The sequence below is a fragment of the Salvelinus namaycush genome, chromosome 4 (genome assembly GCF_016432855.1).
Source record: "Salvelinus namaycush isolate Seneca chromosome 4, SaNama_1.0, whole genome shotgun sequence".
Lineage (NCBI taxonomy): Eukaryota > Metazoa > Chordata > Actinopteri > Salmoniformes > Salmonidae > Salvelinus > Salvelinus namaycush.
This window is the reverse complement of record NC_052310.1, coordinates 81,462,745-81,475,100: the sequence shown is the minus strand read 5'-3', so window position 1 is coordinate 81,475,100 and position 12,356 is coordinate 81,462,745.

The following is a 12,356-nucleotide window of genomic DNA, read 5'->3' as shown; positions in this document are numbered from 1 at the left end:
ATACCATTTAGTTATGTCCCTAACAACCACAGCAATACCATTTAGTTATGTCCCTAACAACCACAGCAATACCATTTAGTTATGTCCCTAACAACCACAGCAATACCATTTAGTTATGTCCCTAACAACCACAGCAATACCATTTAGTTATGTCCCTAACAACCACAGCAATACCATTTAGTTATGTCCCTAACAACCACAGCAATACCATTTAGTTATGTCCCTAACAACCACAGCAATACCATTTAGTTATGTCCCTAACAACCACAGCAATACCATTTAGTTATGTCCCTAACAACCACAGCAATACCATTTAGTTATGTCCCTAACAACCACAGCAATACCATTTAGTTATGTCCCTAACAACCACAGCAATACCATTTAGTTATGTCCCTAACAACCACAGCAATACCATTTAGTTATGTCCCTAACAACCACAGCAATACCATTTAGTTATGTCCCTAACAACCACAGCAATACCATTTAGTTATGTCCCTAACAACCACAGCAATACCATTTAGTTATGTCCCTAACAACCACAGCAATACCATTTAGTTATGTCCCTAACAACCACAGCAATACCATTTAGTTATGTCCCTAACAACCACAGCAATACCATTTAGTTATGTCCCTAACAACCACAGCAATACCATTTAGTTATGTCCCTAACAACCACAGCAATACCATTTAGTTATGTCCCTAACAACCACAGCAATACCATTTAGTTATGTCCCTAACAACCACAGCAATACCATTTAGTTATGTCCCTAACAACCACAGCAATACCATTTAGTTATGTCCCTAACAACCACAGCAATACCATTTAGTTATGTCCCTAACAACCACAGCAATACCATTTAGTTATGTCCCTAACAACCACAGCAATACCATTTAGTTATGTCCCTAACAACCACAGCAATACCATTTAGTTATGTCCCTAACAACCACAGCAATACCATTTAGTTATGTCCCTAACAACCACAGCAATACCATTTAGTTATGTCCCTAACAACCACAGCAATACCATTTAGTTATGTCCCTAACAACCACAGCAATACCATTTAGTTATGTCCCTAACAACCACAGCAATACCATTTAGTTATGTCCCTAACAACCACAGCAATACCATTTAGTTATGTCCCTAACAACCACAGCAATACCATTTAGTTATGTCCCTAACAACCACAGCAATACCATTTAGTTATGTCCCTAACAACCACAGCAATACCATTTAGTTATGTCCCTAACAACCACAGCAATACCATTTAGTTATGTCCCTAACAACCACAGCAATACCATTTAGTTATGTCCCTAACAACCACAGCAATACCATTTAGTTATGTCCCTAACAACCACAGCAATACCATTTAGTTATGTCCCTAACAACCACAGCAATACCATTTAGTTATGTCCCTAACAACCACAGCAATACCATTTAGTTATGTCCCTAACAACCACAGCAATACCATTTAGTTATGTCCCTAACAACCACAGCAATACCATTTAGTTATGTCCCTAACAACCACAGCAATACCATTTAGTTATGTCCCTAACAACCACAGCAATACCATTTAGTTATGTCCCTAACAACCACAGCAATACCATTTAGTTATGTCCCTAACAACCACAGCAATACCATTTAGTTATGTCCCTAACAACCACAGCAATACCATTTAGTTATGTCCCTAACAACCACAGCAATACCATTTAGTTATGTCCCTAACAACCACAGCAATACCATTTAGTTATGTCCCTAACAACCACAGCAATACCATTTAGTTATGTCCCTAACAACCACAGCAATACCATTTAGTTATGTCCCTAACAACCACAGCAATACCATTTAGTTATGTCCCTAACAACCACAGCAATACCATTTAGTTATGTCCCTAACAACCACAGCAATACCATTTAGTTATGTCCCTAACAACCACAGCAATACCATTTAGTTATGTCCCTAACAACCACAGCAATACCATTTAGTTATGTCCCTAACATCCACAGCAATACCATTTAGTTATGTCCCTAACATCCACAGCAATACCATTTAGTTATGTCCCTAACAACCACAGCAATACCATTTAGTTATGTCCCTAACAACCACAGCAATACCATTTAGTTATGTCCCTAACAACCACAGCAATACCATTTAGTTATGTCCCTAACAACCACAGCAATACCATCTAGTTATGTCCCTAACAACCACAGCAATACCATCTCATCCTGTTCCATTTAGTTATGTCACTTTGATGGCACCATGATGTCAGCTTGTAACATTACCACATAACAGCAGGGTGATGTTCTATGAGAGTAGAGCTGCAGTTACCTTCCCTGGCAATGACTCTCACACACACACAAGTCCTTCATACACCGTAGTTTAAGAAAATACACACACACACCTCGTCATCAGCCTCACCCTCATCACATTTTGGGAGGAGGGAGGTGGTTGCCACGACGACCGTCTCTGAGGACACTGCTAATTCACCCTGGTTCAGATGGACGAGCCCCAGAGCTCTCTCCTCTTTCTCTCCCTGGAATGTCTAAACAGTTAGAAGAGGAGATAAGAAGTGAATAAGCAACATGGATAAAGTATGTCGGAGAGGCAAAAACAAAGAAGATAAACAGAAGCTGCTTAGTCCTTGTTGATCTGGGCTTCATTATCCAAGAGAACCACCGATCCCTCTTCTCAGAGCACCATTTAGAAGCTGCTTAGTCCTTGTTGATCTGGGCTTCATTATCCAAGAGAACCACCGATCCCTCTTCTCAGAGCACCATTTTTTCCATCCTTCCTTTCTTGGAAGTTGATGTGGCTGGAACTCAATCCAACGCACCAGAACGATGTCTTTGTTTTCACTACTATGACTACAGCCTGTGTGCACACACACACACACACACACACACACAACTGTCTAGGATTCCAACCTGCCTGCTGGCCCCTGTAGAGAATGGGAGGGCCCACAGAGTTATAACATCACTGTCTCGTATTCCACTGTCCTTTCTAACAGCCTTGTCGTTCTCTTTTTTTACATTCACATTTAACTTGGCACACTGCGAAGGCCTGGAATTTAGTTTTGGCGCTGTGGCTATGACTGGCTGTGTGACTGGCTGTGTGACTGGCTGTGTGACTGGCTGTGTGACTGGCTGTGTGACTGGCGGTGTGACTGGCGGTGTGACTGGCGGTGTGACTGGCGGTGTGACTGGCGGTGTGACTGGCGGTGTGACTGGCGGTGTGACTGTCTGTGCACTTCCACATGGAATTGGAGGGCCTCTCAGTCCCTCTCTTTCTCCATCTATCTCTATTTCCTTGCACTCTCTCTGTCCCGCCCCTTTAAACGTGCGTGTGGGGGTGGGGGGGGCTATGAAAGGAGGTCAAGTTATATACACAGGAAATGAGACGCTGATCCTGATGCTTCAGTGGGGCTTTCTATCTCTCTTCTCTCTCTTTCTCCTCTCTCTCTCTGCACTCTCTCCTCTCTCTGCACTCTCTCCTCTCTCTCTGCACTCTCTCCTTTCTCTCTCTGCACTCTCTCTCTTCTCCTCTCTTCTCTCTTCTCTCCTCTCTCTGCACTCTCTCTCTTCTCCTCTCTTCTCTCTTTCTCCTCTCTCTCTGCACTCTCTCCTTTCTCTCTCTGCACTCTCTCCTCTCTTCTCTCTTCTCTCCTCTCTCTGCACTCTCTCTCCTCTCCTCTCTCTTCTCTCTTTCTCCTCTCTCTCTGCACTCTCTCCTCTCTCTTCTCTCTCTTTCTCTCCTCTCTCTTTCTCCTCTCTCCTTTGTTTTCTCTCTCCTCTGTTCTCTCCTTTCAATTCAATTTGCTTTATTGGCATGATGTAACAATGCACATATTGCCAAAGCTTACTTTGGATATTTACAATATTAAAATAATAAGATACAAAATTGTCAACGGGTACAACAGTAACATCAATAACCAAGGGTCAAAATAACCATACATTGAACAATAAGCAAAGAGGACATGTGCAGGTTGGTTGGTCTCTCAGACACGGTCCCTCATCTTATGGCAGGCAGCAATGTAGTGCTCTGCCAGCCCACAGCCTTCTGCGTCCTCCCCCAACAGGACGGGCAGTCTATCCTCATCAGAGAGGTCTTTGAAACCTTGAATACAAGTTTCAAATTTGGGGAAATGACACATTGTTTTATATTTTTGACATTTTATCAGGAAATGCAGCTCCGTCTCAGGTTCTGCTGTGGTACAGTGGTTTCACAGCCTTTCCTCTACAGGGAGCCAGGTTTTCCTGTGTCTACCCTTCTCAATGGCAAGGCTGTGCTCACTGAGCCTGTACTTTGTCAAGGTTTTTCTAAGGTTTGGATCAGTAACCATGGTTAAATAGTTAGCCACGGTGTACTGTTGATTTAGTGCCAGATAGTACTGCATTGTGCTTCCCAATAAACAATGTAGTTTTGATTGTGTTGCAATTTGGTTTATTCTGATTGATTGGATGTTCTGGTGCTGAGGCTTCAGTGTGTTAGTAGAACAGGTTAGTGAATTCAGGACCAGCTGAATGAGGGTCCTGAGGCTTCAGTGTGTTAGTAGAACAGGTTAGTGAACTCAGCCCCAGGACCAGCTGGATGAGGGTCCTGAGGCTTCAGTGTGTTAGTAGAACAGGTTAGTGAACTCAGCCCCAGCACCAGCTGGATGAGGGTCCTGAGGCTTCAGTGTGTTAGTAGAACAGGTTAGTGAACTCAGCCCCAGGACCAGCTGGATGAGGGTCCTGAGGCTTCAGTGTGTTAGTAGAACAGGTTAGTGAACTCAGGACCAGCTGGATGAGGGTCCTGAGGCTTCAGTGTGTTAGTAGAACAGGTTAGTGAACTCAGGACCAGCTGGATGAGGGTCCTGAGGCTTCAGTGTGTTAGTAGAACAGGTTAGTGAACTCAGCCCCAGGACCAGCTGGATGAGGGTCCTGAGGCTTCAGTGTGTTAGTAGAACAGGTTAGTGAACTCAGCCCCAGGACCAGCTGGATGAGGGTCCTGAGGCTTCAGTGTGTTAGTAGAACAGGTTAGTGAACTCAGCCCCAGGACCAGCTGGATGAGGGTCCTGAGGCTTCAGTGTGTTAGTAGAACAGGTTAGTGAACTCAGGACCAGCTGGATGAGGGTCCTGAGGTTTCAGTGTGTTAGTAGAACAGGTTAGTGAACTCAGGACCAGCTGGATGAGGGTCCTGAGGCTTCAGTGTGTTAGTAGAACAGGTTAGTGAACTCAGCCCCAGGACCAGCTGGATGAGGGTCCTGAGGCTTCAGTGTGTTAGTAGAACAGGTTAGTGAACTCAGCCCCAGGACCAGCTGGATGAGGGTCCTGAGGCTTCAGTGTGTTAGTAGAACAGGTTAGTGAACTCAGCCCCAGGACCAGCTGGATGAGGGTCCTGAGGTTTCAGTGTGTTAGTAGAACAGGTTAGTGAACTCAGCCCCAGGACCAGCTGGATGAGGGTCCTGAGGCTTCAGTGTGTTAGTAGAACAGGTTAGTGAACTCAGCCCCAGGACCAGCTGGATGAGGGTCCTGAGGCTTCAGTGTGTTAGTAGAACAGGTTAGTGAACTCAGCCCCAGGACCAGCTGGATGAGGGTCCTGAGGTTTCAGTGTGTTAGTAGAACAGGTTAGTGAACTCAGGACCAGCTGGATGAGGGTCCTGAGGTTTCAGTGTGTTAGTAGAACAGGTTAGTGAACTCAGCCCCAGGACCAGCTGGATGAGGGTCCTGAGGCTTCAGTGTGTTAGTAGAACAGGTTAGTGAACTCAGCCCCAGGACCAGCTGGATGAGGGTCCTGAGGTTTCAGTGTGTTAGTAGAACAGGTTAGTGAACTCAGCCCCAGGACCAGCTGGATGAGGGTCCTGAGGTTTCAGTGTGTTAGTAGAACAGGTTAGTAAACTCAGCCCCAGGACCAGCTGGATGAGGGTCCTGAGGTTTCAGTGTGTTAGTAGAACAGGTTAGTGAACTCAGCCCCAGGACCAGCTGGATGAGGGTCCTGAGGTTTCAGTGTGTTAGTAGAACAGGTTAGTGAATTCAGCCCCAGGACCAGCTGAATGAGGGGAGTCTTTTCTTTGCTCAGCTCTTGGCATTGTAGGGCTAGGTAATGATATGAGAGGGGGTCACTGTATTTTAGATGTTTCCAAAACTGAATTGCTCTTTTTTGATTTTTTATTATTCGTGGAATCGGCCTAATTCTGCCCTGCATGCATTGTTTGTAGTTTTCCTCTGGACATGTAGGAGAATCTTACAGAACCCTGCATGCAGGGTTTCAATGGGGTGTTGGTCCCATTTGGTGAAATCTTGTTTTGCAAGTGGACCCCACACCTCGCTGCCATAAAGTGCAATTGTTTCAACGACACATTCAATTAGTTTTAGCCAAATTTTAATAGGTATTTCAATTATAATTCGTTTTTTAATGGTGTAGAACGCCCTGTGTGCTTTCTCTCTGTTCATTCCCTGTGTCATTAAGGTGTCCAGTTGAGCTTATTTTTAAACCTAAGTAAGTGTGTTGTTGTAGTGTGTTCAGTACTCCTATATATTTTGTACCAATTGAGAACTTTGGTCTAATTCTCTGAGATCTGGATCTTCTCTGGAAAATCATTATTTTAGTATTTTTGGGGTTTCCTCTCCTCTCTCGCTCTTCCTTCCATGATACATTCTTAGAATAAAAGGTGCTATCTAGAACCTAAAAGGGTTCTTCTGCTCTCCCCATTGGAGAACCCTTTGAAGAACCCTTTTTGGTTCCAGGTAGAACCCTTTTGGGTTCCATGTAGAATCGTTTCCACAGAGGCTTCTACTTAAAACCAAAAAGGGTTCTACCTGGAATCAAAAAGAGTTCCCCTATGTGGACAGGTAAAGAACCCTTTTGGACCTCTTCTTCCTAAGTGTAGGAAAGCCGGTAGAAATGACTAACAACCATGTCAAGACGTTCCTTACACCCTTTGAAGATGTTTCCACTTCCTGCTGTGCTTTGGCTCTGTTCCAAATGGCACCCGATTCCCTATGTAGTGCACTACTTTTGACCAGGGCCCTGTTCAAAGTAGTGCACTAAATAGGGAATAGGGTGCCATTTGGGACGTACCTTGGCCGTTAATCTACTGGGTTTCAGAAAGCAGTGAATCTTGTTGTGGAGCCATCCTGATGACATCATCAGTGTGATGTCACGCAGGCTGGCAGAGAAATGCCGTGATAAACCTGTAGTACACTTTAGATAAAAACCATAGGTGCTCTGTGAAGAGTTCCTCCTCTCTCTCTCTCTCACACTCGCACACACCACTCCGAGTCCTGAGAGGAAAGGGAGCAGCTCATTCATCACAGAGGGAATGTAATCTCCCAGGAACTACAGAGCAGCAGGAACCATTCCTCCTCCTAGTACCTCACCCTGTCTGACGAGCCTCCTATACAGCAGACTCCTATACAGCAGACTCCTACACAGCAGACTCCTACACAGCAGACTCCTACACAGCAGACTCCTACACAGCAGACTCCTACACAGCAGACTCCTACACAGCAGACCCCTACACAGCAGACCCCTACACAGCAGACCCCTACACAGCAGACCCCTACACAGCAGACTCCTACACAGCAGACTCCTACACAGCAGACTCCTACACAGCAGACCCCTACACAGCAGACCCCTACACAGCAGACCCCTACACAGCAGACCCCTACACAGCAGACCCCTACACAGCAGACTCCTACCTATACAGCAGACTCCTACCTATACAGCAGACTCCTACCTATACAGCAGACTCCTACCTATACAGCAGACTCCTACCTATACAGCAGACTCCTACCTATACAGCAGACTCCTACCTATACAGCAGACTCCTACCTATACAGCAGACTCCTACCTATACAGCAGACTCCTTCCTATACAGCAGACTCCTTCCTATACAGCAGACTCCTTCCTATACAGCAGACTCCTTCCTATACAGCAGACTCCTTCCTATACAGCAGACTCCTACACATACAGCAGACTCCTACCTATACAGCAGACTCCTACCTATACAGCAGACTCCTACCTATACAGCAGACTCCTACCTATACAGCAGACTCCTTCCTACACAGCAGACTCCTTCCTATACAGCAGACTCCTACCTATACAGCAGACTCCTACCTATACAGCAGACTCCTACCTATACAGCAGACTCCTACCTATACAGCAGACTCCTTCCTATACAGCAGACTCCTTCCTATACAGCAGACTCCTTCCTATACAGCAGACTCCTTCCTATACAGCAGACTCCTACCTATACAGCAGACTCCTACCTATACAGCAGACTCCTACCTATACAGCAGACTCCTACCTATACAGCAGACTCCTACCTATACAGCAGACTCCTACCTATACAGCAGACTCCTACCTATACAGCAGACTCCTACCTATACAGCAGACTCCTACCTATACAGCAGACTCCTACCTATACAGCAGACTCCTACCTATACAGCAGACTCCTACCTATACAGCAGACTCCTACCTATACAGCAGACTCCTACCTATACAGCAGACTCCTTCCTATACAGCAGACTCCTTCCTATACAGCAGACTCCTTCCTATACAGCAGACTCCTTACCTATACAGCAGACTCCTACCTATACAGCAGACTCCTACCTATACAGCAGACTCCTACCTATACAGCAGACTCCTACCTATACAGCAGACTCCTACCTATACAGCAGACTCCTACCTATACAGCAGACTCCTACCTATACAGCAGACTCCTACCTATACAGCAGACTCCTACCTATACAGCAGACTCCTACCTATACAGCAGACTCCTACCTATACAGCAGACTCCTACCTATACAGCAGACTCCTACCTATACAGCAGACTCTTACCTATACAGCAGACTCTTACCTATACAGCAGACTCCTACCTATACAGCAGACTCCTTCCTATACAGCAGACTCCTTCCTATACAGCAGACTCCTTCCTATACAGCAGACTCCTTCCTATACAGCAGACTCCTTCCTATACAGCAGACTCCCTCCTATACAGCAGACTCCTTCCTATACAGCAGACTCCTTCCTATACAGCAGACTCCTTCCTATACAGCAGACTCCTTCCTATACAGCAGACTCCTTCCTATACAGCAGACTCCTACCTATACAGCAGACTCCTACCTATACAGCAGACTCCTACCTATACAGCAGACTCCTACCTATACAGCAGACTCCTACCTATACAGCAGACTCCTACCTATACAGCAGACTCTTACCTATACAGCAGACTCTTACCTATACAGCAGACTCCTACCTATACAGCAGACTCCTACCTATACAGCAGACTCCTACCTATACAGCAGACTCCTACCTATACAGCAGACTCCTACCTATACAGCAGACTCCTACCTATACAGCAGACTCCTACCTATACAGCAGACTCCTACCTATACAGCAGACTCCTACCTATACAGCAGACTCCTATACAGCAGACTCCTACCTATACAGCACACTCCTATACAGCACACTCCTATACAGCAGACTCCTATACAGCAGACTCCTACACAGCAGACTCCTACACAGCAGACTCCTACACAGCAGACTCCTACACAGCAGACTCCTACCTACACAGCAGACTCCTACCTATACAGCAGACTCCTACCTATACAGCAGACTCCTTCCTATACAGCAGACTCCTTCCTATACAGCAGACTCCTTCCTATACAGCAGACTCCTTCCTATACAGCAGACTCCTTCCTATACAGCAGACTCCTTCCTATACAGCAGACTCCTTCCTATACAGCAGACTCCTTCCTATACAGCAGACTCCTTCCTATACAGCAGACTCCTTCCTATACAGCAGACTCCTTCCTACACAGCAGACTCCTACACAGCAGACTCCTACACAGCAGACTCCTACCTACACAGCAGACTCCTACCTACACAGCAGACTCCTACCTATACAGCAGACTCCTACCTATACAGCAGACTCCTACCTATACAGCAGACTCTTATACAGCAGACTCCTACCTATACAGCAGACTCCTATACAGCAGACTCCTACCTATACAGCAGACTCCTACCTATACAGCAGACTCCTACCTATACAGCAGACTCCTACCTATACAGCAGACTCCTACCTATACAGCAGACTCCTACCTATACAGCAGACTCCTACCTATACAGCAGACTCCTACCTATACAGCAGACTCCTACCTATACAGCAGACTCCTACCTATACAGCAGACTCCTACCTATACAGCAGACTCCTACCTATACAGCAAGACTCCTACCTATACAGCAGACTCCTACTATCAGCAGACTCCTACCTATACAGCAGACTCCTACCTATACAGCAGACTCCTACCTATACAGCAGACTCCTACCTATACAGCAGACTCCTACCTATACAGCAGACTCCTACCTATACAGCAGACTCCTACCTATACAGCAGACTCCTACCTATACAGCAGACTCCTACCTATACAGCAGACTCCTACCTATACAGCAGACTCCTACCTATACAGCAGACTCCTACCTATACAGCAGACTCCTACCTATACAGCAGACTCCTACCTATACAGCAGACTCCTTACCTATACAGCAGACTCCTACCTATACAGCAGACTCCTACCTATACAGCAGACTCCTACCTATACAGCAGACTCCTACCTATACAGCAGACTCCTTCCTATACAGCAGACTCCTACCTATACAGCAGACTCCTACCTATACAGCAGACTCCTACCTATACAGCAGACTCCTACCTATACAGCAGACTCCTTCCTATACAGCAGACTCCTTCCTATACAGCAGACTCCTTCCTATACAGCAGACTCCTTCCTATACAGCAGACTCCTATACAGCAAGCCTCTCAGCCCTCTGTCTTGACAAATCACATCTTGTACAATGACAAGGTATCTGGCATCACACTGTGTCCCGTAATGGAAATACATTAACAAGGTATCTGGCATCACACTGTGTTCTGTAATGGAAAGACTAACAAGGTATCTGGCATCACACTGTGTCCTGTAATTTAAATACATTAACAAGGTATCTGGCCTCACTATGTCCTGTAATGGAAAGACTAACAAGGTATCTGGCATCACACTGTGTCCTGTAATGGAAATACATTAACAAGGTATCTGGCATCACTATGTCCTGTAATGGAAAGACTAACAAGGTATCTGGCATCACACTGTGTCCTGTAATGGAAATACATTAACAAGGTATCTGGCATCACTATGTCCTGTAATGGAAATACATCAACAAGGTATCTGGCATCACACTGTGTCCTGTAATGGAAAGACTAACAAGGTATCTGGCATCACACTGTGTCCTGTAATGGAAATACATCAACAAGGTATCTGGCATCACACTGTGTCCTGTAATGGAAATACATTAACAAGGTATCTGGCATCAAACTGTGTCCTGTAATGGCAGCAACTGATTTTGGCCAATTACCTTCCTTGATAAATGATCAGCTAGGTTGAGGATCAGTTGAGTTCAACGTTAAAAAGAGTAAAGAGAGCTAACACTGAGAAGTACATTGATTCTGAACAAAATAAGTGCTTTTGACAGCTAGGAAAAAGTCCCCCCCACCAACATCTGAGATGTGACTCCCTCTGTTTAGTCCGTCCTACTACTGTCTGTCTGAGAGCAGCCCCTCCCTCTGTTTAGTCCGTCCTACTGCTGTCTGTCTGAGAGCAGCCCCTCCCTCTGTTTAGTCCGTCCTACTGCTGTCTGTCTGAGAGCAGCCCCTCCCTCTGTTTAGTCCGTCCTACTGCTGTCTGTCTGAGAGCAGCCTCTCCCTCTGTTTAGTCTGTCCTACTGCTGGCTGTCAGAGAGCAGCCTCTCCCTCTGTTTAGTCCGTCCTACTGCTGTCTGTCTGAGAGCAGCCTCTCCCTCTGTTTAGTCCGTCCTACTGCTGTCTGTCTGAGGGCAGCCTCTCTCTCTGTTTAGTCCGTCCTACTGCTGTCTGTCTGAGGGCAGCCTCTCTCTCTGTTTAGTCCATCCTACTGCTGTCTGTCTGAGAGCAGCCTCTCCCTCTGTTTAGTCCATCCTACTGCTGTCTGTCTGAGAGCAGCCTCTCTCTCTGTTTAGTCCATCCTACTGCTGTCTGTCTGAGAGCAGCCTCTCCCTCTGTTTAGTCCATCCTACTGCTGTCTGTCTGAGAGCAGCCTCTCTCTCTGTTTAGTCCATCCTACTGCTGTCTGTCTGAGAGCAGCCTCTCCCTCTGTTTAGTCCGTCCTACTGCTGGCTGTCTGAGAGCAGCCTCTCCCTCTGTTTAGTCCGTCCTACTGCTGTCTGTCTGAGAGCAGCCTCTCCCTCTGTTTAGTCCATCCTACTGCTGTCTGTCTGAGAGCAGCCTCTCCCTCTGTTTAGTTAAACCCAAGTAAGAATTACACCAAAATTAAAGCAATTGTCTGAGGAT